The sequence below is a fragment of the Hipposideros armiger genome, unplaced genomic scaffold (genome assembly GCF_001890085.2).
Source record: "Hipposideros armiger isolate ML-2016 unplaced genomic scaffold, ASM189008v1 scaffold_50, whole genome shotgun sequence".
Lineage (NCBI taxonomy): Eukaryota > Metazoa > Chordata > Mammalia > Chiroptera > Hipposideridae > Hipposideros > Hipposideros armiger.
In genome coordinates, this window is record NW_017731400.1 from 152,823 (window position 1) to 180,624 (window position 27,802).

At 43.8% G+C, this 27,802-nt stretch overlaps 2 long non-coding RNA genes across 2 annotated transcripts in view; one reads left to right on the top strand and one right to left on the bottom strand.

The window, feature by feature from the left end:
- Positions 1 to 2,000: 2,000 nt before the first annotated feature.
- On the bottom strand, positions 2,001 to 23,667 carry LOC109381646 (uncharacterized). The gene is made up of 3 exons (XR_002123790.1): positions 23,610 to 23,667; positions 4,835 to 4,931; positions 2,001 to 2,257 (listed from the first exon to the last, which is right to left on the bottom strand). It is a non-coding gene; the product is annotated as an uncharacterized LOC109381646 (long non-coding RNA).
- LOC109381645 (uncharacterized) overlaps positions 7,001 to 27,802 on the top strand; it is a 33,606-nt gene continuing 12,804 nt past the window's right edge. The window contains exons 1-2 of the long non-coding RNA XR_002123789.1: positions 7,001 to 7,205; positions 23,644 to 23,836. This is a non-coding gene — a long non-coding RNA (uncharacterized LOC109381645). The remainder of the gene's footprint in view (positions 7,206 to 23,643; positions 23,837 to 27,802) is intronic.

Here is a 27,802-nt window from a genome sequence, read left to right on the forward strand (position 1 = left end):
TTTTTAAACAAGTCACCCAACTAAAAAAATAATACTAGTATTAGTAATAATAACATTCACCTATAGAATACTACGTGCAGGCACTACACCAAGTGCTTTACGTTAATTGGTTCATTTAATTCTCAGCACAATCTGTGATTGGGTACTATTATTATCCCATTTTACAAATGAATAAACGGAGGTACTGAGAGATTAAGAAACTTTCCCCAAAGCACATAACTAGTAAGCAGTAGAGCCCAGAGTGAAACACAGGCAGTCTGGCTTCAGAGTTCAAGCTCTTAACCATTGCACAATGCTGTTTGCTATGGTTTGAATGTTTGTGTCCCTTCAGATTCCTATGTTGAAATCTTAGCCCCCAAAATGATGGTATTAGGATGTGAGGCCTTTGCGAGGTGCTTAGGTCAAGAGGGTGGAGCCCTCATAAATGGGATTAGTGCCCTCATAAAAGAGGTTCCAGAGGAACCCCTGAACCCCTTCCACCACGTGAGCACACAGAAAGAAGGTGCCAGCTATATGAACCAGGAAGAGGACTCTCACCAGAATGTGACCCTGCTGATGCCTTGATCTTGGACTTCCCAGCTTCCAGAACTGTGAGAAATAAATGTACAGCCCTGATAAGCTACTAGGTCTGCAGTATTTTGTTATAGCTAAATACCAAAGTGACTAAGAGACCACCTCTTCTCACTGATTCTTATGCTTAAGTTTGAGACTCACTATTATGGTTATTTAATACATTACTTGCATCTGCAAAAATAAATATCTGTAATTCTCCCTTTGAATCTACAAAAGTAAATTTTCTTAAAAAGAATGTGCCAAGTGGGTTTTGAGGTTATAAGTTTGGAAACAGGGATGTGAAATGCATACGCCCTTGGAAAAGGGGCCACGCCGCTTCCTCCTGCCTCCCCATGAATTGACTCCAGGGAACCCAACCACCCAGATAGAAGCCTGTCTCCTGCAGGAGAAACCTGGCCCAAGTTTCATTCCAAAGCCTGGGCCAACCTTCCCCCGCAGTGCTTCTGACTCACCAGGGCAAGGAGAGGAACCTTGTGTGTGGGTGTCACTGCTCTTGTCACAGAGCTCAACCCGTCTTTTTGGAAGTCCTGGCCAGCTTTGGGCTGCCTACTGGTGGTGGCCCAGGCCACTTTCAGCTGGAACTGGTCCCACAACTTTTGGCTGGTTAGAGTCACCACAGCCCCAAGGGCCACACTTGGTTTCGTTGTCACGTGGGGATCTTCCAAGATAGCTCTCTCAGGAGCCTGCAGCATGCTGACAAGAGCTTGGTGTGGGATGGTGGAAAACGCAAAGGTACAGAGCCTGGATCTGCCCCTGGGTGTGGGCACAGGCAGTCTCTCCCAGCCTCAGACAATCACCTGTAGAAGAGGTCATCTTTTCCAGCCCCGGGTCTCTGCAGGTGGCTAAGATGACTGGTCATGATAACATCAGTGAAACTGCTTCCTATGATGTTAGCGTCATCATTCTGAATTGCCACTCTTTAACTCCGAGTCTGGCATCCCTCATCTAAGAAGTGCTGCATTCACCCATTCAACAAGTATTAATTAAATGAGTGAGTGATTTTCTTTGTAGAAAACACGCAGGATCGCAAAGTGACTAATAGGCATCTCAAATTTAATACAGTCAGAGTGGAACTCAATGTCTCCCTAAAACCTGCCCCTTTCCAGTTTGGCCCGACTTGTAAACAGTGTCAACATCCATCCAGTTGCTTTAGCCACAACCCAGGAGTCAACTTTGACTTTTCCTTCATTCAGTCCATCAGCAAAGCCTTCGTCCAGGCCCCATCATCTCACTCCTCATTCTCTGCAACACCTTATCCTTTACAGGCCACGTGACACTCAGTAGTCAGGATAAATCACATGAGGTCTTTCCCCTGCGAGGAAATCTGCAGTGACTTCCCAGTGCACTAAAAATAACACGCAAAGTTCTTGCCATGCAGGCGAGTCTTAACAAGAGCTGCTCCCTCCCACCCCTCTGGCCTTGCCTCCTACACCACACCCCCTTTCACTGTGTTCCAACCACACCCGCCAGCCTATTTTCTGTCAGCACCACATGCCAGGCTTGTTCCCATCTCAGGTCTCTGCTCTTGCTGCTCCCGTGGCCTGGGACGCTTTTCCTCTGGAACAGGGCGTGGCTCCTTCTTCTCCCTGTGGGGTTAGTTCCAATAGCACGTCCTCAGTGAAGCCACCGCTCTTGTCCTGAGTTACTCTCGCCTCCTTTATCTGTTCTAGTTTCTTCATTGCACCTGTTACAATATGAAGTTATTTTAACCGTGTGTTTAGTTACATGTCAACTACCGTCCTAGCCCCTCAACTGCAGCACAAGCTTCACAAGCTCAGAGACTTTGCGTGATTCTCCCCAGCTCCTAATGCCTGACACACAATTGACTCCCAATAAATATTTCTTTCTTTTTTTTTTTTAAGATTTTATTGGGGAATTGGGGGGGAGAGGAGCAGCGTTGGGGAATCAGGGAAGGGGAACAGACAAGTTGCTGTCCTTTTTGTTCTTCAGTCTAGTTGTGGAAGACGTTGCTTCACTGGCCCATGTTGGTATGATCATTGCGCTCTTCCCGGGTGAGGCAATCGGTTGCCGGTCATTGATCGGTTGCTCACACCGGCTGCCGGACACTCACGCTGGCTGCCAGCCATTCACATAGCTCCCGGCAGCCCACTGCAGCAGGGGCTGCAGCCTATGCCATCGCTGGCGACTCACGGCAGCCCAGCTCCAGGTCGAGCTGTTGTTCATCATCTTAGCTGTAGAGGGCAGTGTCACTGGCCCTCAATGTGGGATCCGAACCGCAGCCCTGCTGCTCAGAGCTGGTGCTCCCAAATGAGCTCTTAACCAGCTGAGCCACTCGGCCGGCCCCCAATAAATATTTCTTAAATGAATGATGCGATGACAGCACTAATTTTAACTATATTTGACTCATTCTAAAGAGAAAGAAGGAGGATTATAGAAATGAAAACAAAATTTGTTACATACCAGCCTAGGAGGTTAGGTTTTACAAAATGAGGGTAAGATGCTTAGATGAACCCTTAGTTTTGTAGTGTCCCAGAGCTCCGTCCTTGCATTTCTTCTCTACCCACACGCACCCCTGTGGTCCTCTCCTCCAGTGTCATGGCCACAAGTACCACCAACTTGTTTACGCACAGCGGGGATATCTGCCCGGAAGTCCAGCTCACTCACCCCCAGTTGCTGTCTAACAGGCCCCTCAAGATTAGCATGTTTTAATCTACTGTTTCATAGGCTACTCCTGGGAGAACATGTAGTGCAAGACAGCTCTAGCCTTCCAAAAACCTTGCGGTCATCCTTGAGTCCTCCCTTTCTTTCATACCCACATTTCCTCTGTCAACAAGTCCTCTTAGCTCTTCTTATAAAATAGACCCAGAATATGGCCCTTTCTCAACTGGTGTTAAGTATAGCCTAGGGAATATAGTCAATGGTATTGCAATAGCTCTATACAATGTCAGAGGGGTAGTCGACTGGGGGAGGATTATCACTTTGTGAGGGGTGTAAATGTCTAATCACTATGTTGTTTTGTACACCTGAAACTAATATAAAAAAATTTAAAAAAGAAAAAGAAAACTTAAAAAAAAAAGAAGTACAAATTTAAAGTTACAAAATAGTCATGGAGATGTAAAGTATAGCATAGGAAATATAACGTATGTCAACTATAATTAAAACATTAAAAATTATTTTTTTAGAAAGAAACAATTTGGAGTTAGTTCTAACACCGAGAATGGCCACAGAAATGTTAGTATGAAAAATTTCAAGCAGGTGACAAAAAAAATCTGTCCTCATTCCATTAACCATCTATAAAATATCTCAGTAGAGCTCCCATGACCAGCTTGCTGGAGCAGTGTGGTTTTCCCTTCAGTGCACAGTTGTGAAATAAACACCGAGGTAGATGATGAATTAACATTGGTATTTTGGAATGCTAGCCAGTTAAATTGGGGCAGTTACCAAAACTAGTGATTGCAGTAAGATTTTGATTCGATAAAATTTACAGTAATACAAATATTCACTCCACCAAGCATCACAGTCAGCACTTCCATCCAAGAGCTCTTAACTTGCGCATGATGGGAAAATCTGTATTTCCTTGTATTCCCATATAAGAAGCACATGTCTTGAATTTTTGTAGTGAGCCAAGGATTTTCATAAGAGTTCATTTTCACACACACTCTCCAAAGATACACATATTTTCCTTTCATTTATTAGATGATATGAAGAAATTGCATGGCAATTAAGCTGAGAAATATGTAAGATGGTGATGACTAAGAAAACACCTCAGCTTTCATGATTGTGGCTGGCTGAAGTTCTCAGGACTGTATTCACTTGGCATCAAACCCTCCTTGAGAGCCTACCATGTGCCCAGCAGCATGCTAGGCAGTTTTCTGAGCCTAAGTGGGATTTGGGGAGATAAAGGTCAAGAAGCTATGACTCCTGATCTCAAGTAGCTCCCAATCTGGTGGAGGAGTCACAACTTTCTCCCTTGTCAAGTTATCTAGCACTGCAAGGCATTGTGTGCTGAGTGTCCACTGAGGGAAGCTGACCATGTGTGATTCCTGTGGATAAGAGGGATCTGGGGCCTCCAAAGGAGGAGAGCTCTGAGCTGGTCTTGAAGAAGAGCAGGATATAGATAATTGGGGGTCTCATAGAGGAGAGCGGCTCACCAACCTCCTACCTCTATCTTATTACCTCTGTTCATACAATAGAAATTAAATTTGAATACATTTGGGCCACTGTATGTTGGGGTCTCTTTGTTACAGCAGCTTAGCCTATGGCTCAACTGATACGTCTATGCAGCAGTCCTTGAGCTTACCTCTTCCTAACACATCCAGGCCAGTATTACTCTGAAAGGAAGACGGAAGGAAGGGAGCCGATGACTAGCGAACTCTTGTGATAAGCCAGGAATTATTCTAAAAAAAAAAGAAAGAAAGACATCAACTCTGACTTTTCACTGAGTCTGCCAGGCAGAAGCTATTGCTCACTTATAGCAATAGAGGAGCAGAGGTGTAAAGGTTTTTCCAAGGTTACACACAGCTAGTAAGCAGCAAAGACCAAGAACCCAGAGAGGCCTGAGGCTTCCTACAACTCTGGTGTAATCAGTTACACAGAGGGAGTACCTCAAAGGATCCTATCAAGTATCCTCCTGGCTCTCTATTCACTCCAGGAGGGCAAAGGAAAGAATCCCCGATGTTCTACTGACTCAAAACAGAGACAGGTGACCTGGGGAACTTAGGAGCAGCAGAGCTAGAAAGGCACTTAGAGCATTTCCAGTTTAACCGCCTCATTTTACAGAAAGGAAACTAAGGCCTGGAGAGGTAAAGTGGTTTGCCTGCATAGTTCATGGCTCTGCTCAGCATAGCACGCTGCGAACCATCCGTTCTTGGCCTTCACAGACAAAAGGCAAATTAGGGTGTGTGTTTTCTTGCAGACCTTCTTTCTATCTCTTTGGGTTCAAGGAGCAGATTATGATGGAAAGTGCTCTGTGTTGAGGTGGAGGTCAAGGGCGGATATGTGCTTCAGTTCCTGTGGTCCAGAGCTGACCCTTGACCCAATTCTAAAGTAGGTCAAGTTTGTGTTTGTCCCCAAGTTTCCCTTTCCGGGTCCTTTGCTCTCCTCCAGGTCACTACTCCATGCTCTCCCCTCTCACTTTACTCTCCTCTCAGGAATGTCAGGTGACAGCTTGGTAGGAATTTAAGCTGTGTCCTGGGGATATGTATGTCCATTTGGGCTGTATCTCTAACCATCAATAAAAAAACTTTGCCCTCATCAGAGAGACTTCAGGTCCAACCAGCAAACAAAGCGGGAGTTTTGGGGGGGAGGGAAGGGGATGGTGATAGTAAGAAGGAGGAGGGGTCACTGGGAAAATCTGATATGCGTAATGGGGAAGCAGTTACTCCAAGCATCTTTGTGCCCTGAGGGTTGTTTCCAAGCTGCTGTGCCTATTGGAGTTCAGTGCTGCCTTTCAGAAAAGATATTGCGTATCTGTTTAGGGAGCTCACTGCATTCTTGCAGGGCTTCTGACTTGAGCAGGCTGAGTCAGGAACCAGTCCATTTGTTAGATAAGTGCAGAGAGTTAGTGGTTTCTTAAGGCTTTGTAAACTGCTCCTGTGTGGGGGTGTTTCCTTTTCCTTAAATGGAACTTTAGAAGAGATTGGAAGCAAATCAGGAATTCAGCTTCTTACCAACTTTCTACCCACACAGACAACTTGGCTCATTTTAGCACAGGAAACTTCTCATAAATGAAGGACTTTTCTTCATCTCTGAGACTGACTTCCCATTGGAACCTAGGTGAGGATCTACAGGGGTCCTTTAAGGGTCCCCATCTGGGCTGCTATAATCAAACATGTCACAGTTAAGAAGCATCGTATGAAAGCCTTTAAATCTATGCACCCTCATTTGCTGTTCACACTACCCCTGGGATGAAGACTGTAGATCAAATTATTATACCTACTTAATAGATGTGGAAACTGAGGCCCAGGGTGATGAAAAATTAGCCCAAATTCACACAGCAAGAAACCATCATCTTTCTGTGCCTTTTTAAATTTTTCATATCACCTGCTTTCTTAGAAGATAAGCCTTAATGTTAAAGGTTAAGATAGAGGGGATGAATCACCAAGGACCCATAGGTAATTTGTTCATTCATTTAAAAGCTTTTACTGAGTGCCAACTGTGTGTCAGGGAACATTCTAGGTGTAGGGGATTAAACAGTGAATAAAGCAGACAAGAATCCTATGGCTATTCTCTTCTGTCCACTTGATTCCTGTCCCTTTCTGGGCAATAACACCTGGCATGTACTTAGGTCTTAATGGTTCACAATGTGCTTTTCTACACGTATCTCCTAGGACCTTTGAAGCCATCCTCAGAAAGGCCAGTTGTATTGCCCACAGGCACGTGGCAGAGCTGGGATTCGATCCAGTTTTTCTGACAGCAATGCCAGCAGAGCTCTTTCCACTGGCCCAGCGGCTCACTGGCACTTTTTCCTACACAACTAGCCAAGGGTCAGAGCTGCTGGTGGGAGCCCCCAGGAGCCCTCAGCGCTGCCCCACCTTCTATCTTCTTCTCCCCCCCACAGTCTAGTGGGTCTCCTAAGAGCCAAGTGATGGGGAAGACAGTCCCCCCAACAATTCGTAAGTTCACAACTGGCAAAGCCAAAGGACCGGACCACAGACAGAGAAAAGACACAGGTAGGTATTCATGCCCTTGTGACTTGTATATCACTTGGAGAGAGACCAGAGAGGGGCCGACTGGGAGGAGGGTGCACAGGAGATGGGGGCGACGCAGAGTTATGCTGGGGCAAGTGCGTGTCTGTAAACTTTATGCCGTCGATCACCTTATGTAGTTTGGATATTTTGCAGCTTGTCCAACTAGCCTATTTATGTAAGCAGCCAACCGTTTTTGGAGATCTCTTAACCTCCTTCATGCTCTTATTAGTGAAATTAGAGATCCTTTTTCCACGTGCATCAATGGAGTGGTCCTTAATATAATTACAAAAGTTCCGTTTTATTACATTGTGGGTTTAGATGCCACAATCTCTCAAATACTAGCATTCAGCCCAACCCTGGCACAGATGATGGGTGCCTGGCATTTTAGAGCACCCCTGGACTCCGGGTCAGGCTGCACTCACGGCCAGTGCACCACCTGGGGGGATAGCTCCCCACATGGGTACCCACCTCAGCCGCCTCCACCCCATGCTGGCTCTGCCCTCTCAGGTTAAGAAGGACCTGAGGGAGCAGGAAGAGCCAAGCACATGAACTTTGAAAGGCAATATTGCCAATTCCCTGTCCGGAAAACCTGTGCCAATTTGCCTTCTACCAGCAGGGGTAAAGAAAAGATGTGGGGGAACTTTGTAACTTCCTTGTGCCTGTTTTCTTTACTATTATTGCAATTGACAGTAAAACTCATAAAAAGACAAGGAAGTCTATGAAAGATGTCAGGGAACCACAAAGGGGACATTGAGAAGGTGGTCCTAGTTACCAGACTCCCAACTGTGGAAAGTAATAGCAGGAAATTGGATAGATGATCAAAACTTTAAAGCTTTTGCTTTTGTTTTAGGAAAAAGGCACATGGGTGGATGGATGAAATATGGCATCTTGGTGTGTGTTTTCACTCTTGAACTACACAGAAGCTCCCGGGGCAGGGCAGTAGCTCTGCTTCCTTTACACTCATGTCTGAGCTCAGTGCTGGGCACACAGTGGGGCTCATTCACATGGGACTGGAGGAGGATCTGAAAAGTGGATTTAAAACATGGCCACCTAGAAGGGAGAAGGGAGAGTGGAATTCGTGGGCCTGGTTGGCTCCAGGGACAACTATGAACAAGTGGGAGGTACAGACCTAAATGCCTTCAGATAACCAGCTCTCAGTACCTTGGGCTCTTTCTCAACAGAACATGGAAAGGAGGGGGATTATCCAGGCTTTTTGGACAATGTAACCTAATCAATTTTCCATCAAGCTGTCAACCAGCTTTCACTGGGCACCCGTTTAATGGCCAGCACTTGGGCTGGGCCCTCATGTTCACAGGTGAAGTGGAAGCCGTCTCCCTGCCTATGAGGAATCTGTGATCTTATTGGGGAGGGCAGACCACTGTGCCCAGGAAAACACCACCAGACCATGGAGAAGCGAGTTTCAGACTGTACACTGGGTGCAAGATGGTGTGATGGGAGTCATGAGGACAGGAGAGAGATGGGCAGGATGGAGGCTTCAATGACAATGTGAGGCTCGGGCTTTGGAGATCCCAAGTTGGTTGCTTTGCGTCCTTGCTTCTGTGAGGTCTAAAGAGCTAATCCTTCTGAGAGGAGAAGAAGCATCACCTGTCCCTTTCTGGGTCCCCTGAGCCTCCCAGCAACCATCTGCTCCACGCGTCAATGCAGAAGGTTACCAGTAAAGGGAAAGGGAAGAAAAGAACAAATAGCTAGTGGTGAGGGTAAAAACACTGCTTCAACTTCTCCCATCAGGCCAACTTTTGCAACTGGTTACCTTACTGCAAAAGTGGATCTTCAGGCCGACTGGCCTCTAAGGGAAAGGGGAGGCTTCCAAATACATTTTCTGAGAGTCCCTAGGACTAGACAAAACCCGAAAAATCCAGCTCTGTTGTAAGGGTTTGTCAACATCCTCATAATTGGATATCCAAAGAGCTGGCATATTTATCCTGCTTAATCACTGCCCCACCCTTCTGAGGAACAAAGCTGATTTCAGCCACTTGAGGAGAGAGAAAGAGCTATGACCTTTCTGTTGGACTGATGATAACTCTTTCCTTATAAGGAACGGACAAACAAAAATGCCCCGTGTTCACCGCTCAGGAATGCACGTCTCCGTGTGTGTTCTTCGTAACATTACCTGGTAACGGGACTCCACACCTGAGCCCAGCACTTCCTGTGGTCTCTAGGACAGCAAAACAGGGTTGGCCTCCCTTCCCACCCAACCAAGACAGTATTAATTGTGGAGATAATTCTAACCATAAAGTTTCTGAATCAGTGCTGCAATTGGATTCAATGGGACCGAACAGTTGGTTATTGAAAAAAAAGGAAAGGAAACTTCCTAACAACTATGTAAAAGTCTGCCTTACAATGGGCTGTTATATAACCAACCCCTCGTAAAAAGAAGTGTCAAAATCCACAGTGTTTGGAGCCAAAGGTCCCTCCAGGAGCTAACAGAGTATAAGCCATCATTTGTTTTAACTATTCTTTACTTATAGTGCCTCCTCTAGATCAGACGCTTCACTTATGGTCTGTTAATTACTCTCCGTGACCCAATAATTCTGCCCACTTTACAAAAAATGGGATATTGAAGTGTAAGGAGAGGTTAAGTCACCTGCCTGAGTTTACACAGCTAGCAAGTGGAAACACAGAGATTTGAACCCAAGTCCTTCTGACTCCAAAGCTAGCAGACAGAGTTCTTCCAGCAGGAGCCACACATTCCTGCACGGCTGTTCTAATGCCTTCTGAAGACCAGGGTCCCTTTTGGGCTGTGCAGTGTGGATAATGAGTTTGGTTACTCGAAATTGTCCTGTTCCTTACAAGGATTTCCTAGACAATCAAGGAATAAATGAACATTGTGTTTCCTCCTAAACTGTTTTTTCCTTCCTAACTTGTATTGCTCAGAAAAACATGGAACCTGTAAGCCAAATCCAAGAGTGCTCTCTCTCTGCTCAGCACTGGAGGAGCCTGGCCAGCAGGACTGTCCGAGGTCTTGTTGTGGAATGCTCCGTGGCTGAGCCTGCTCTCCCAAGTTGGCCTGCAAGACTATCCTCTGACTGCCACCACCACTCACCCAGGCCGTGTCTCTCTGGCTCCCAGAACTAGTTAGCTGGGCCAAACCCATCCCCATATTCAGTGTGGCTGTCCAGATATTCTGCCCCCATGGCTCCTATAATTCACTCAAACAAATATTTCGTGCCCATCATATATACAAGGCACAGTCCTTAGGTCTCGGGAATAAGACAGAGATGGTCCCTATTGTCTGGGAGCTGACATTCAGGAATGTCAACTAGTTAATTGCTTGACTACCATTGTATAAATCCTGCAGAGACTGCAAATTGGCAAGAGAGTGCATAACTAGGCTGAGAATAGGGGTCCTGGTTAGGAACTGAGGGATCAGGGAAAGACCCCTAGAAAAAGAAGACAAGATGGCTGGGTGCACATAAAGAGGGGCCAGTGGAATGTAAGGCCAGAGAGGTAAGCAAGATCTGATCTTGGGGCCCTTTGTAGATCTGAACTTGATCTTTAGAACCATAAGACTCCTTTGTAGGGTTTAGGTGGTGAATCACATGTGTGTATAAATCAGGGAAGAAAGGAATGATGGGTATGCCAATACATTCTAACTCGTGCTGACAATAGCTGCCTTTCCAGCTCTTGGTCCCTCTGAAACAAAAAATTAGCCGTAACTTAGACTGTCACTTAAAAGCATCATCAAAAGTGTTTGTTCTTGACAATGATGATTTAAGTTCAGGCCATCCTCTCCAAGTGGAAATATTCACCCACCCCTGCCAGCAGTCTGAAATGGCCTTCCTGCATGGCCATTATCAAAGGTAGGCCCCACCGGACCAGGCCCATTTAGAGAGGTAGATTCGGGGGCAGGAGATTGAGGGGAGAAAGGCAAGGCAAAGGGTAGAGTGGTGCCAGGATCTCAAGGACTGATCCCCAACATTAGGGTTGTCCATGTGGGTTGCTCTCCTGGCCTCTGGGAAAGCATCGAGAGACCTCCAAACAGCACTCTCAGAGTCTGTCCTGACGTGTCACCACTGAAGACTGAGGCATTAGGTCCCTGAGCCTTTGTGCATACAATGAAGGCCTTGGCTCAGAGGACCCACCAATGTCTCTTCTCACCCTAATACTCCAGGACCTAATCACTTTAAATGAGTCACCATAATGCATTACTCCAACTAACTAGCCAGGAGTAATGTGTTATGGTGAACTACTCTGAAAGCTAGCTGGGGCCTAGAGAGGAGAAGAAAGAAAGAGGGGTGTGTGTGAGATATCAGAAAGGACTTTTTGATCAATGGAATGATGCGAGGGCAGCAAGGCAGAAAACAGCTTATGACTCGGCATGATTTCACAGAGACAGTTCTGCTTTTGAAACCTTGACTTGTCCAGAAGTGAGGTGTGAAGATTTAAACACACACACACACACACACACACACACACACACACACACACACTCCCATACAGTTCTTACGTAAGGGAATGTTAACATGTATTTAAAGTATTATTCTTAAAATTACATTGAGAGACCACACTTTTTTTTATTATTATTAGTTTTAGGTGTACAAAACAATGCAACAGTTATCCTTTTCACTTCTCACAAAGTGACAACGTCCATCCCCCCACCCATGGCTCTCCCACCCTGATATCATACATATTTATTACAATTCCATTGACTCCATTCCCACACTATACTCCACATCCCATGACTATATATGTATTAAATTATAGTTGACATATAATATTATTCAATGGCAGCTTCAGATGTACAGTGCAGTGGTCGGGCCTCTACACCGTCTATGAAGTGGTCTCCCTAACAAGACATGAGTCCATCTGGCCTCCTAAAAAATATTTACAACATTATTGATTATATTCCCCAGACTGTCTTTTCTATCCCTGAGGCTATATTGTAGTTACCAATTTATGTTGTCTCATCCCTTCCCCCTTCTCCCTCATCCCCACCCCCCTCCCAACTAGCAACCATCAGTTTTTCCTCTGTGTCTCTGAGTCTATTTCTGTTTACATTGCTCATTTATTCAGTTCTTTAGAGTCCACATATGAGATCATATGGTATTTGTCTTTCTCTGACTGACTTATTTCACTTAGCATAATGTGAGCGACCACATTTTTTTTTTAAGTTTGCCCTGCACTTTATTTATTTTTATTTTTTATTGTTAGTTTCAGGTGTACAGAACAATGCAATAGTTATCCTTTTCACTCTCACAAAGTAACAGCCCCCCTCCCCCCATGTATTGCCCTCCCACCCCCGATATCATGCTTGTCTACTACAATTCCATTGATTCCATTCCCACTCTCTACTCCATGTCCCGTGACTATATGTATATATAATTATAGTTGACATACAATATTATTCAACAGAGACCACATTTTTTAACTTGAGAGAATATACCCCCCAAATTTTAATAAAATGTGGTTTTAAAAAATTTCTCACCATGACTAAATTTAATGTCAGCGATCAAACCATATGTTAACTTACAGTATGAGCAACATAGCCGCAATGACTATACTGCCAAAACTCTTTTCTTAGTATTTCCTATATTACCACACATCTGCAAATTTTCCACTGAATTTGTCCTCTGAAAAAGTGGTGTGCATATGTTCCTGGGAAGTGCTCCTAGCATAAATGCCTAGGCCTGTGTAGTGCTATTATCACATGTTGAGAAGAATGTGAGAATAAAAGAGATAATGTCTGAAATGAAAAATAAGTGGGAATTTCTAACCCAAATGATCAAGCCAATTCTGCTTCCCAGCTATCATGAATTAATAACAAATTAACAAAAGGCCAAATATGTGTGTGTGTGGCATTGCCCTGGGCTATGGCCAGATCCAAGAATAACATGTCTTTAGATATCCTCCAGCCTGGGCTTTGTAGAGTCCTTTGCCCCATGATGGGGTTCTATTTCAAAAAGAGCAGGAGGAAATGTTTCCTTGCACTCCAGCTTGGTATGGTGGTTTGCGTCCTGGCAGGGACATTGGAAAACTGCTCTCGAGCCAGCAGCTCTGCTCATTAATTATCTGTGTGCTTTGGCCAACTTTCCTAACCCACTGGAATCTCTATTTCTTTATCTCTAAAATGACAGCAACAACTCAACACCATGTGACTCAGGACAAACTATTGGCTAGGCTGAACCCTGCGAGTTAGGATGTAACCATCAGCTCAGTGAGAGTGAAGACATGTATATAAGACCACATGTGAGGTGACTGAATAATATAGCGCCCCATTTATCCAATGAGCATTTAAGAAAGAATTCTGTTGAGGCGAATATAAAATGTGTTAGGATGTAAATGAAATAGACAAATGTCTGTGTATTGCTTTAATTACTTACACATACTTTAAATCACATATAGTTGTATAAATATTGATTAATATGTTAATAGTTTAAATAATGGATTTAAAAATCACATCATGTTTATAATTATAATGTAGAAATATTGCCTTTAGCCACTCACAATGCAATACTTTAAATCAAACTCTTCCAGTAGGCCTTTGACATCAGTGTCTTCATTAGAGCCAGTCTTCAAGTCTGTTTTCCAGGCTATACCATCTGCATATTCGTCTAGGTTGCTTGAGATTCAGCACTTTTTTGTATCTAAGTATGATATTGTGATTGGGAAATTTACTGCAAGCTATAATAATCCTCTCCCTATTTGTGTTCTCATAAGATAACCACTTATCTTTAAAATATAGTATGTAGTACTATTGATTTTTAATATGAACTTTATATGGTTTGTTTACTGTGGCCTCCAACATTTAATAATGGAGGGGTTAGATCTGCAGGAATAATTGCCAAATGTGTCCGATTTCTCTGTCCCCTACTTTCCTGTATTGCTAGGATTCTCCCAAGGATCCCACATTGGCATTGCTTTAGGTGGTTTAAGATTAATATGTCTTCATCATTTTGTTGTTCAAAATAAAGTGATTGAACAGTACCCTGTAGAGTATTCAGTAAAGATTCTAATACAAGATGACTTCAAGCAATAATTTCTGGGGGAAAAGCATGAAAGCATGATCATATATGATAATTACAATAATGTTTAGAGGGTATTAGAAGCTCTATATGAAAAGTGTTTAGAGACAGGAGAGGGTATAGGGTAGCTGTATGATAAAATCATTGAATCGTTAATTTTTCATAGTCTCCTTACCTAGGAAGTAAGGTCAATCAACCACACCTCAAAATGTTGCTGGGAGGAGTAAATGTGTTTATAAATTCTGGCACTGCCACAACACTTGGCTCACAGGTGCAGTTAAGGATTGAGTGCCATCATTCCCTAAGTCCTTCCAGCTCTGCTCCCACACTTGACTCCATGGAACGTGTTGAATGAAAAGTAGCACGGGGAGGACTCACCCATTCCCACCCCCATCCCCACTAAGCTGGTATTGCCATCGTCCAAGCCACTGCCCTGTCCCCTTTGTATAGTTTTTCTTTCTCCTTTCCCCCCTCCACCCAGCTGCCACCCTCCTGACAAGACATTAACAAAATATTCTTACCCTTTGTTCAGATTAGAGTTTTTCCTAAGGAGCCTTACCAAGAACCAAAGGACTAAGAGCTAAAGAAATAAAGACAATGGCTGCAGAGCTCTTCCACAGACCTCAGTGTCATTGTTCCCTTCTTCACTCTTCAGAACTGCAGGCATTTTCCTGTCCTAGGCTCAGCAATGGGCTGGTGGGTGGCTTTGGGTGCAATAATAGAAAGCTTCTGGGATTTGGAGGAGGAAAAACTGAGTTCGAATCAACCTCTACTTGTCAGTGGCTTTAAGACTTTGAGCGCATGCCTTCACCTCTGCAACTCTTGGTTTCTTCATCTATATAACGGAGACAAATCTCTTGGAGAATCTTTGAGGATTACATGGGATTTTATATAGACCCAAGGTACTCAACAAAGAGCCCGTGTGTGTTAAGAGTTGTTGGGCCAGTCAACAATTATTAAGTCCCTTCTGTTCTCTTGTGTTTTCCTGGAATGCACAGTAAATGGGCAGGAGAGAGATGGTTCATTTTCCTTTTTCTAGGGGTAATTTAGTAAGACAATAGTCATAGCAATTACTCCGAACCACCCCATTACCTTATCTCTAGTAAGGGTTGAAGTTATGTCTGACTTTTTACTGTAAAAGAAATACTTTTGTCAGGGGTGACCCCAGGTCTAGGGTTGGCTTCTTTAATTAGCATCTGATCTGGAAAGAGCACTCACTATCAGGGTCCAAAGTCCTTGCTCTTTGGAGAAGTAAAGTAAGCATGCGATTCCTCCGCCCTGCACGGGGTCTTTCCTTTCTCCAGGCATTCTAGTGTGTTTTCAGAAGTTGCCACATTGATCATGGAACCCCTCTACCTTAGACCTGGAATTTGTCTCTCCTCCATCTTCTCGTCTTTATTGACTGCTTCCCTGGGGAATATTTAATACAGAAGAACCAGGGCCCCACAGGCTCAGGGGCTCTGAGGTGCCTTGTCTATCAAAGCCTCAGCAGGCTGCTCTGGCTGACGGTTTGCCCTTATCAGGGTCCTGCAAAAGTTTGGCCACCTAGGTCTTCTGATCTGTCCCCCTTCTCCTTCCTGGGGATGTTCCCCATCTTCTGGCTTGCCTCATCAGTTCTTTCTGCAAGAACTATTGGCTTGAGCTGTTGCTAGACCTCTGGTAACATGAAGACAAACATATCGAACATAAAACCCTAGGTTTTAACCACCCTCCACTTACCACCAACTTACTCCTTCTATGCCCAGTGACTGGGGCATTTTTAAAGTGTCCCCAGAGCCTGGTCATGGCATCGGATACATCTTTCTGCCCCTTAGGAAACTCCCCTTTTCCACTCTCTTTAGACTGAAGATTTCACTGTGGTTCTTCTACTTTGAATAATACTAGCTAAAATGTATTGAGCACATTATATGTGCCAGGCATGGTTCTAAGCACTTTACATTCATTGCTGCATTTAATTCTTACAACAGTCCTGCAGGGTAGGAACTATTATTATTCCCTTATTTTACAAGAAGAGGAAACCAAGACATTAAAGTTAGATAATTTTCCTATATGCTAGAAAGTGACAGAATCATGATTAAAACAGCTAAATCCACAGCTTGTGCCCTTTATGTCTATGCTATATTGCTCTCAGTTGGGTTTTATCATGTCTGTCAGCTATTTCCTTTACCAAAGAAAAGAACTCCCTACTTCTTGCCCACCCATTGAGTAGGTGGGTACATGTGACTGACTGACCTTACCCTGGCACATGTAATGAGTATCAAGTAGCGTTTTGTGGATGGATGGATGGATGAGTGGGTGGGCAGATGGATGAAAGGTGGATAGGTGGGTGGACTGCCACGTGATTTAGATCTATTGTGCAGAAAAACATTTTGGAACATGAGAAACCCAGGTAACCCAGAGCTACACACTCTGGCTGTCTTGTTGCTGCTCTGTTTGAAAGAGAAGGAATATCTCTAGGTACTTAACTCCACAGAGCAACTGTTTTCCTGCTAACACCTGCATTTATTTTCTTAGATATTTCACATTAACTTTGGAATTCAAAACAGATTTGCTCAGAGGCCTGGTTTTTAGTAAGGCTGGCTGCTCCCTGATCCTGGTAGGGTCCTGTGGCCCAAACCTGACTCAAGATCATCAGGCTATGGGGTTTGTGGTTTGTATAGAGAAACTGAGGCACCCCTGTTGTTTGGAAACAAGGAAACCCACATCTCTCAACACACTGCTGCCAAACAAAGGCTAAAACTGAACATAGCCTGTCTTTTTAATGCAGAACAAGCTCATGGAAAAGGTGAGCTTGCAGGACAGGGATAAACTTACCATCCGACCCTCTTCCCCCTTCACCTCCAGGTTTCCACCCATCATCATTCCAACCCTCATACGATTCCCAGGTTGCGCTTTTTGTTTCCTTGGTTCTATATGGCAAACTTACTCTTGCTAAAGTATTAGTGACTTACTACTTTTCTCTCCCCTTAGAAAGAAGTTCTTCAGTAAAAGTAATGTTAAACTCAAAGGCAGAATTGCTTAGACTGCACCATTGGGTCTGTCATTTAGGCTAGCCTGTTCATTTGAGATGTTAGTTTTGTGTATTCTTTTATTAGTATTATTAAATCAAATGGAACAACTCAAGGCCAAGGTCAATTTTCTTATTGACTCTGGTATATTCAGAGAAGCTCCTTCTGTCCTACTCAAAATGAGGATTTGGGGACAAATGTATTAATTACTCTCACTAACCCCAGGACCTTCAGCCCCTGTCTTACTGCCATGTGTGTAACTTACCAGAAGTGGCCTACCCTGCCCATCAGAGTGACCACAAGGCCCTGGCCATGAGGCCTGGGCTGCAGCGTGCCGCTGGCAACCCCCACTTTCCTCTTCAGGTACTTGTAGTGCAGGAAGTTAGAGTTACCTCCCTAGGAAAGTTTTCAAGATGTTGACTAACTTATACATCTTGGCATGGGCATAAAAAAAAAAGTTGTTTTTTTTGGTATTTGTCTTTATTTGGTCTCACTCTAAGCTTTTCAACAAACTCTACATGCCCAGCTCTAATCTTTTTGTCTGATTGTGAGCTAAGATTACAGGTAAACTCTGTGAACTTTCTGCATGAAAAATTATATTTACAAAAAAACCCCAAGCACATTCTTTTCCTAATACTCCAAATCCTTTTTGTCATTGAAGTGACAATGAGAAATTTAGTTGTCATAGCCAATCAGCCCATTTAATGTGAAAATAAATTAAATCTTTATGCCCCATGAACTGTGAACAACCCTGTCCATTACAGGTGTGTCACATTTCCTGGCACTCCTTTAATTCAGGTGGAAAAATGATTACAAGGAGGGAAGGTGTGCTCTTGGCAGGGAGAAACTAGTCAGTGTGGTGCCTTTGTGCAGACTGGAGGCAGGCATCCTGTTTTCCTGGTGGATACAGTGTCTTCTTGGCACACAGCTCAGCAAGCAGCCTCCCCTCGGCCCCTGACCACATGACTTTGCATGGAGCACCTCTGCCCTGTTCTGGAGAGGGTTGTTGGTGTCTTAGCTTTCAGCATGCCTGCTTCAGATTTGCCCACAGACCTGAGAACAGCGATCATGTCAGCAATGGAGCTGACTGGAGGGTGACTGGAGTTAGCAGGCTGGTCAATAGCTGCATCACCCTCTTTATTCAGAGGCATTTTTCATTCATGCCCACTCAGCAAAAAAAGGATTGACTCTCAACCCAGGTGAACTGCAAATTCTTCTGAAATCATCACTTAAAACAGCTCTTAGATATGTAAAGTGTAATTGATAAAAACTTAAAGCTAGAAGCATCCTTGAGAGGCCATCTGGGTCATTCCCATGCCTTTAGGTAAAAGAACCTCTAAATTCTCCCATCACCCCTGGAGGCTGATGGAAAGATTGCTGGTTTAGGTCTTCCTTGGAAAAGGATTTTGGGTGGACTCTGAGGGCTTCCTGAATGCTTGTATTTTTATTTTTAATTATATTATGCAATACAAGAAAAATTCTCTGCAAAGTCAGACATCAGCACCCCACTCCCACCGCTTCAGCCCCTTTTACCTCCTCCTCTTTGAGTTGTTCCCTGGGAGGCCTCTCTGAGAAAGTGATTAATGGGCAGAAAAGTGTTTGAGGAGAGTGCTCAGGTACCACCCCTGTGAGGGAGTAAAGGAAGCAGGACTGGGCAGAGGTAGAAGCCGGACTGCAGTGCAGTTGTCACAGTGGCCACCACAGCCTCAGCTTAGCCCAGCAGAAAGGGCTTCTGTCTCCCAGCATTCAAGGTATCAGTCTCAGGAAAGAGCTGTGACGGGTGCAGGTGCCGGTTGGGTCCTGTGCTTACTCCTTGATCCAATCATTGTGGCCAGGCAATAAGCAATTTTGATTGGCCAATTCCCAGTCACATGGGAATTGCTAGACAGACAAAAGCTATAGCTACCACACACCTCTATAGCCATCGACCTCTCAGAATTGCTGAGAAGATTACTGAAAATACACATAAGTGCCTAAAAGAGTGCCTGAAAGGAGACACTCAATAAATAGTCATTATTGTTTCTTCCATCATCACCATCAAAACTCATACAAACAACCTTTCTTCTAGAGTCTTGGGGCAAACAGGTGCTGACAAAATCAACATTGGCTCAAACCTGAACCCCAAATTTGAACCGAGCCTGAACTTTTCTGAAGAAAGGAGAATGAAATAAGCTAATCTTTGTGTGCCCTTATGCTTCCAGATCCAGAATGGGCCGGGATCACCAGAAATATCGTTAACGATGCTTATCTTCCTGACAGTTTCAATGGTCTTAAAGTATTTCCCAAGAAAGACGGCCACCAGTGTTTTTCTGACCTTTTCATAGAGCCAGATCATTTGGATGAAGTGGGGAAAATTCCTGTCTCTGAGTATCAGCTTCTTGTAGGGTCTCATTCCTAAGGATAGACCTTGTATGTCCTTCCTCCCCTTCAAAATCATAAACCTCTCCAGAGCCTCGTGAAGAATTAAGGACAGAGTTCTGGGCCCTCGGTGACAAGCCCCATGACCTCTACTCCTCTGCTCCAGTGTTACACTGGCCAACTGGATGGCTGGATGGTCCTGAAACCCCAGGCCCCCCTGCACTCTGCTTTCCCAACCACGGTTCCTCTGCAGAGAACATGTTCTTCCCACTTTCCACCCGCGTGACCCACCCCTCAAAACTCTGCCCATTTTTCAAGTCCCACCTCAATGCTCTCTCCTCCAGAAAACCTTTCCTACCCCTCCAACCAGCTGTGGTCAGAATCACCCATTAAAAGAATCCCTGCTTTTAATGTCCTTACGGAATATACATTGTGCCTTATGTTGTCTTAAATTGAATGAGAAGCTTTATAATTTAGTTAAAAGATATTTATCAAGAACCTACTGTGTGCTGTGCCAGGCACTGAAGATAGAGATGCATGAGATAAAATTAATCCAGTCAACCTAGGGCTCTTAGCAGCTGGGTATTGCATACTCCAGATGATGAATTGCTAAGATTTGAAAATTTATTTGCTTCTCCTAGCTCATGCTTCAGATACTTCTGTCACTACCTGCTCAGAGCTTTGGTGTCCTCCACTACAAAATAAAAGTTTTGGACTACACAGTCACTGAAAATCCTTTCTTGCTGGTCAGTGAGTCTCTCTTACATTCTACAGTCAACTTGTCAGCACTTCTGATGGTCACTTTGCTGCTCTTATTGTCATGCAGCAAGAGACTGTCTCTCTGAGCTTCAGAAAATTTGGGGCAGAAGTTTGGAATTAATATGTAATTAGCATATCTATGTTTGCTAAACATGCTTAGCATGGTGGCCAAGTCAGAAACAAGTCACGCTATCTAGACCTCAATCTCCACATCTGCAAAATGGGATGATTTGAGTAGAGGCCACTAAGGCCCCTTTCAACTCTGATATTCTATGAGCCATAATAATTTTCTGTCTTGTTTCCACAAGGAGCACATAAGGTTTTACAAAGTCATGGCTGCCAAGCCACTTGGCAGTAGGAAACAAATACTCAGCCACTCCTAGCCTCGCCCAGGAGGATGAGCTGAGTTTTGAAAAAGAGGCTGCCACTGAGTCCAAAAGGCTTTCTTTTAAGTCACAGGCTCCCATTCTCAGCATAAGTTTGCTATGGGAGCTAGCTGAACAAATTTCATCTTTGGAGAGGAAAGTAACCTGACTGAAAAACTCACCTTCCTTACCTCATCAGCAGACAGTGAGATGCCCTTGCCCCCGTTGGCTCCCCCAAGTCCTGGCCGCATGCTACCACATTCGTGTGTGTGGAATGAACCACTTGCTGTCTGTGGCACCATGTTGGCTTTTCACCCAGCTCAGCATGCTCATTGGTCAGGCACCCATTGCTCAAAGAACTTGTTGTAAGATGAAAAATTCAGTCAGTTAATTCAAATTTTTCCAAAGGGAGAAGAAATGTTTTAAACTGACCTCCTCTTTGCCTACTATCGATATATTAACCATGCTTTCCATCTTCCTGTAAAATACACTGGTCATTGCCGCTTGCTAGGAGGCTGCACCATGCACTTTTCTCCCAGCGGCTGAACTCTGTGTTTACCATGAGTCAGCTATGCTTGTCCCCCAGCCATTTATAAAGTAGTTCTTGTAACTGTGGGGATGCAATGTACTTGAATATTATAAATCAGTTAAGTACGAATGCAAAAAAGAGAATTGTTAGTTATATAAATTCCAAACTAAATGCTTAGTAAGGAGTAAACAAAGCTAAATTTGTAAAATTTTTCGCAGTCAATTTTGGTGTATGGAATAAATGTTGGTGTTTGTTGAAAAATAAAAATATGGAAAGATTCAGAAAAAAATATATATAAAGATTCTGCACTCAGATTGCTCTATAGTGTCTATATTTTCTAGTTGCACTTTGAAGAAGACATAACTAAAAATTGTAGAAGAGACATTACGGCTGTAGTGTATGCAGGAGAAACAACATGAATGACAATCAAAAGGACCTATACCGAAAAGGAAAAAATCCTTAGCCCAATATCAAAACATTACCTAACATTGTAGGTTTTAAGTTAAAATACAATAAATATATAAGATATGTTTGAATCAGTTCTGTTACTTTTCAAGTATTAGACCTAAGAAGATTTCAACTGAACATAAATGAGTATCATTCTATAGTCTGGGGCCCAAATATTTTATTGATTTTTCAGTTTACAGTTTACATTGAGATCTTAAATGTTTCCATGGTTTTTATTATTATTTATTAATTATTATTATTATTAAAAATTGCAAGCATATATAAAAGTATAACAAAAAGTAGAGTGAACCTCCATATCCTATCATCCAAATTTTGCCATCCACGCTTCATCTGTTTCATTTTTTTACTTTCTGATGTGTTCTAAAGCAAATTTTATATGTTGTCATTCTATTCCGACTTACTTTAGTTGATACCTCTAAAAAATGTGGACATTTTCTTATCTAACTACATCATCATGCCTAACATAATTAGCAACAATTATTTAGTGTCATCTGATACTTGTGCATACTCAATTTTCTCAGAATGCCCTCAAAATGTCTTTGTACTGCTGGTTTGTTCAAATCATGATACAAAACAATGCACACATTACATTTGGTTATGTCTCTTACGTGTTTTTAAATTTAGAGCAATATTCTCCCACCTTGTTCTCTCTGTTATTAACTTGTTGGAGAATCCCTGCTTTTGTAAAGAGAGATGTGAGAATTTCAAACAATAGCAATTGACAAGGGGTTAGTGGTGAGGAATCTGAAAAAAGGCCATAACGAACCCCAAATTTCTAAGGGTGGTCAGGGAACTGATGCTGTCATGGCCTGGAGTAAAATTTCCACTCTTCTTGGAGTGACAAAATGAGCAAAGAGCTGGAGACTGGGTTGGAAGATAAAAGGTTTAAAATTCTAAAACAGGTTTAATCTTTACTTAGTAGGATGGGTACAATCAGAAAAAGACGATAAACAAGTGTTGCTGAGGAAGTGAAGAAATTGCTGGTAGGAATGCAAAATAGTGCATTGAATTGGTACATTAGAACACAGTCTGGAAGCTCCTCAAAAGATTAAACAGCATTTACTACATGACCTAGGGATTCTACTCCTCTGTATATGTCTAAGAAAATTGCAAACGTATGTCCATACAAAAACGTGTGCTCGAATGTTCATAACTGATTATCCAAAAGTGGAAACAAACCAAACGTCCATGATGAATGGCTAAATTAATGTGGTATAGCCACACAATGGAACATGACATTCACCATAAAAAGGAATGAAGTACTGATATATGCTACGAGTACAACATGGATGAACCTTGAAAATATGCTAGGGGAAAGTCAGTCAGAAAAGACATATTGTATGGTTCCATTTACATGAAATGTTCAGAATTGGCAAGTCAGTATAGACGGAAGGCAGATGAGTGGTTTACTAGGGTTGAGGGATTGGGGAAGATTGGGGGTGGGGTGGCTGAGAGGTATGGGATTTCTTTTGGGATTGATGAAAATATTTGAAATTAGATAGTAGTGATAGTTGTACAGATGTCTGAATATACCAAAAGCCACTGAATCGTACACTTTAAAGGGTGAATTGCATGGTATATAAATTATATCTCAACGCTGCTCTTAAAACGTATACGTACACACAACCGTTCAGGGGTTCATTATTCAGGGCCCTGAGCATGCAGAAGGACCCTGCCTGGGCAGGGTCCACCTGCACAGAGGACAGGAGGCAGCCTGCTTTACTGTTGGAAAGCGCGACTCAGCGCCAAAGTGGGCCACCAAGGGCAAGCGTTCCGTCTCCTCTACTGGTTCCTACCGGCTTCAGGAATGGGTTGGCCCTGGGTTATGAGCTAGACATTTGACACTGGCTTCAGTAATATGATGAAAGGAAACCCAAGAGGAACATAAAAGAAAATTCATTTTTATTTTCACTCACCTGGCTCCCCTCTGGGTTGACTGTTTCCTCTCAGGCCTGCACTCACCCTCGTTTCCTGCCTGACTACGTGGAAGACAGATGCAAGCCCAGATGCTTCACACTCAGGGAAGCACAGAGAGAGAGAGAGAGCCTGTTGGTCAGCCGCACAGCTATGACAGCCTTGTTGACCCTGAGAAATGGGAAATACCCTGACAGGAGGCGGACAGCAGCCTTTTCCCAGCAGTCAGGTGAAGAGAAACTTCTGTTTCCACATGGTTTCGGAATGGGAGTCAGCCCGATTGGTGGGGCTGGTGAGCACCACCCAGCATGAGGTTATGGCTGGGGAACAGTGGGATATTACTGCAGAATTTTCCTTGCTTGCATTTGAAATCTTCTTTGGGCTGTTTAAAATGCTGCTCTTGTCAGGAATGGACATCTGCCCAGCCCACGCATCTCCCATTATCCCTCCAACCACAGGATCTTGTGCTCATTTGGCAAAGGCACAGGCCTCAGGAGAAGTGGGTGGGGCCGCTGAAATTACAGAGCAACTGGGTCTGCAGAAAGGCCTCTGGGTTTGCTGTTAACAGAGAGAGCTCAACGAAGGGCAGCGTGGGTGGACCAAGTTCCCTTGAGGCTTTGAGGACTCCCCTGGGGCGGCAGGAGGTCTTATAAGGCCCCTCCTTCCTTGCTCCCACTGCTTCTAAATCCTCATCCCACTCAGGGGAATAGTGGCCACAGGCCACAGTCTTTCCTAGCAGCTCCAAGGGAACAGGTAAATAAACATAGAGAAGACAAACATCAATACGAAAGGGTGCAATTTACAAAGCACATGTTTCCAGGGAGAAGAAACCAGAAAAAACATCAAATGGTTATCTGGAGCCCCACCCTAGATGCTAAGGAAGTGCTCTCCTGAACCCTGAAGCTGACACTGCACCCTTTTGTTCTTCTTGTTTCCAGCCCTGTGGCCCCATGAACCATCCTGTGTGCCTAGCACCCAGGAGCTGGCCTCTCTGTATATCTTGCCTCCAACGTCTCTCCTTTGTCCCTTCCCTCAGGCACAGAGAAGGAGGCACCTTAGAAATGGAGATTTCCTTTATAAATGTAAATTTCTTTTACAAAAGAATAACTTCCATGTTTTCAGAGCTTCTCCTGTGTCTGCTATTCCTCAAAATAATTGATTCAAAATAATTCTTATGCCAAAGAGACAGATTTTGGGGTGACACAGTCTGGTCTTCTACAATAGATAGGTAGAAAGAGATATATTGTAAGGAATTGGCTCATGAGATTATGGACGCTGACAAGTCTCAAGATTTGCAGGGTGAGTTGCCAATGTGCAGACTCCAGAGAATTGATGGTATGTTTCTAGTCCAAAAGCCAGCAGGGTCAGGACCCAGGAAGAGCCGATGTTCCAGTTCAAGTCTAAAGGCAGGAAAATAGCCAATGTCTTAGTCTGAAGGCAGTCAGACAGGAAGGAATTCTCTCCCACTTGGAGGAAGGTCAGTTTTGTTTGTTCTATTCAGACCTTCAACTGATGGGATGAGGCCCACCTACACTAGGGAGGGCAATCTGCTTTACTTAGTCTACCGATTCAAATGTTAATCTCATCCAAAAGTACTCCCATGAAAACACCCAGAATAATGTTTGACCAAATATCTGGGCACTTTGCAGCCCAGTGAAATTGACACAGGAAATTAATCATCACACACCCTTTGACAGAGCTTCTAGAGCAGCTTTCTCCGAAATGTATACTGCATGGAGCCTGGTCTTGAGAAATGAGAGAGAGAGACCTTATAGTAAAATACATTTAGAAAATATGATAGAATATATTCCTCCCAACCTCCAACCCCCACCTCTTAGAGTTTCTTAAAGTGTACTAGTAGATAAAAAGTGAAAGGTCCTGCACTTAAGACAACTGTGTGACCTAGAGCTCTCAAAACAATGGAACCCACTTAGGAAATGCTCCTCTAAAAATGGCTTTGAGTGCTGGCTGGACATCTATACCACATGGGGAACTTTTTAAGTGTCAATTCCCACACTCTGACTGCAGTGGGATCTGGATGTCCATATTCCTAAAAGCTTCGTGGACTGTTCCGTATCCTGTGTATAGACTGGTGCTGGGAACCACCGCTCCAGGCCCCAGGGATAGGTGAAGGCAGTGCTGCCCCATTTGGCAGTTATCCCATTCGCTTAGGTATATCCAGGGAAGGGAGGCCAGTGCCAGTTACACAGAAGTCCCCTCTCTTTGGCCTGACTCTCTGCTCTGAATAAGGCAGCATCAAATCATGCCCTTTCCTGGAGTCAGCCTGTTTCCTTTGTAAGGCTATCTGGGAAGGCTGCTTACTTTTGGAATGTGTTATAAGCCACAGGGAAGCAGCAGGATTGAGAATAATAAAATAAAGGGCAGGGGTGAGGGTGTGGGCAGCATATCCAAGGAGTTGCACACAGTGGTGGGTCTAAGGCCTGCCCTGGCCTCCTAGGTCCTGCCCAGTCCCTAATGCCTCTTTCTGTCCTGGGCACAAAATTGCATATTTATGTCTCTCACACTAAATTGTTTCACACCTTTGTGCCTGCCCTCACTATTCTCACTTCTTATACCCCCTTAATGTTTTTCTTTTTAAAAAATTATTTATTTCACTTCTTTCATTTATATATGACATTCGATATTATTTTGTATTAGTGTCAGGTGTTACACATAGGGGTTACACATTTATATAATTTATGCAGTCATCCCCTGATTAATCTAGTGCAGGGGTCGGCAAACTGCAGCTCGCGAGCCACATGCAGCTCTTTGGGTACGTTCTGTCTCAAAAGTTTGCCAACTCCTGGAAGAGCCAACCCAGTCCTTCACGACAATTTAAAAATTATTCAAGAGCCATAAATATATTTTTACATAATCACTATTATGTGAATAACACCCTTTAAAATTTTTATAAATTAAACTATGATAGCTTTATTTTCATTTTCAATTTTACTTCAGAGCCAAATGTAAGCACCCAAAGAGCCGCATGTGACTCGCGAGCCGCAGTTTGCTGACCCTGGTGGCTCTTCCATCTCAAAAGTTTGCCGACCCCTGGTCTAGTACCCACCTGGCACTATATATAATTGTTCCAACATTGTAGGGAGCTGGAGGTCTGCAGTAAGGGTTAAGCCTGAGAGCTGGCAGGCTGACAGGCTCTCAGGCCCGGGTGAGCAGTGTGGGAAGGTTGGCTGCTGAGGAGAAAACAGCCAACGGCCTTGAAAGCTACAGAGTGGAAGGCCATCCTGTTAACAGTTTCTGTTTGCTATACTTTGTTTTGTCTCACTTCGGAAAGATTGCCTCCAAGGAATTTGTTCCCTGAGAGGAGGGGCCTACTCCCTCAAGGTCCCCAAAACCCCCTAGAAAAGTTACTTTTGCTATAAAAGCTGTATACAAATAATAAACGAGGTCAGTCTCTGCCATCAGCATTGGGTGAACCTCCTGCCCCCAGCTTTCGTCTCTAGTCTCTTTCTTTTCTAAGTCTCCCACCCAGTCCTCTCAGGTACCCTTTCAGTGGGTTCCTGGCTAATGAGTCAGGAATGCTTGGCTGGTGCGCGGGTCACATCACAACATTATTGACTATATTCTCTATACTGTACTTTATATTCCTGTGGCTATTTTGTAACTACCAAAGGATTAAGAAATCTTAATCCCTTCACATTTTTCACCCAGTTCCCCAAACCACCTCCCCTCTGGCAACTGTCAGTTTGTTCTCTGTATCTATGAGTCTGATTCTGTTTTGTTTGTTCATTTATTTTGTTCTTTAGATTCCACGTATAAATGAGATCATATGGTATTTGTCTTTCTTGGTCTGACTTATTTCACTTAACATATGATGGACCCTCTAGGTCCATCCATGTTGTTGCAAAAGGTGAGATTTTATTCTTTTTTTATGGCCAAGTAATATTCCATTGTATGTATGTACCACTTCTTCTTTATCCAATCATCAATTAATGGGCACTTGGGTTGCTTCCACATCTTGGTTACTGTAAATAATGCTGCAATGAACATGGTGGGGAGGGAGGGGTACATGTCTTTTTGAATTAGTGTTTTGGATTTCTTCAGGTAAATACCCAGAAGTGGAGGGCCGGCCGAGTGGCGCAATGGTTAAGAACTGGCTTGGGATGCCAGAGGGCCCCGGTTCGGATCCCACATATGAGGGCCAGTGACACTGCCCTCCACGGCTAAGATGCTGAAC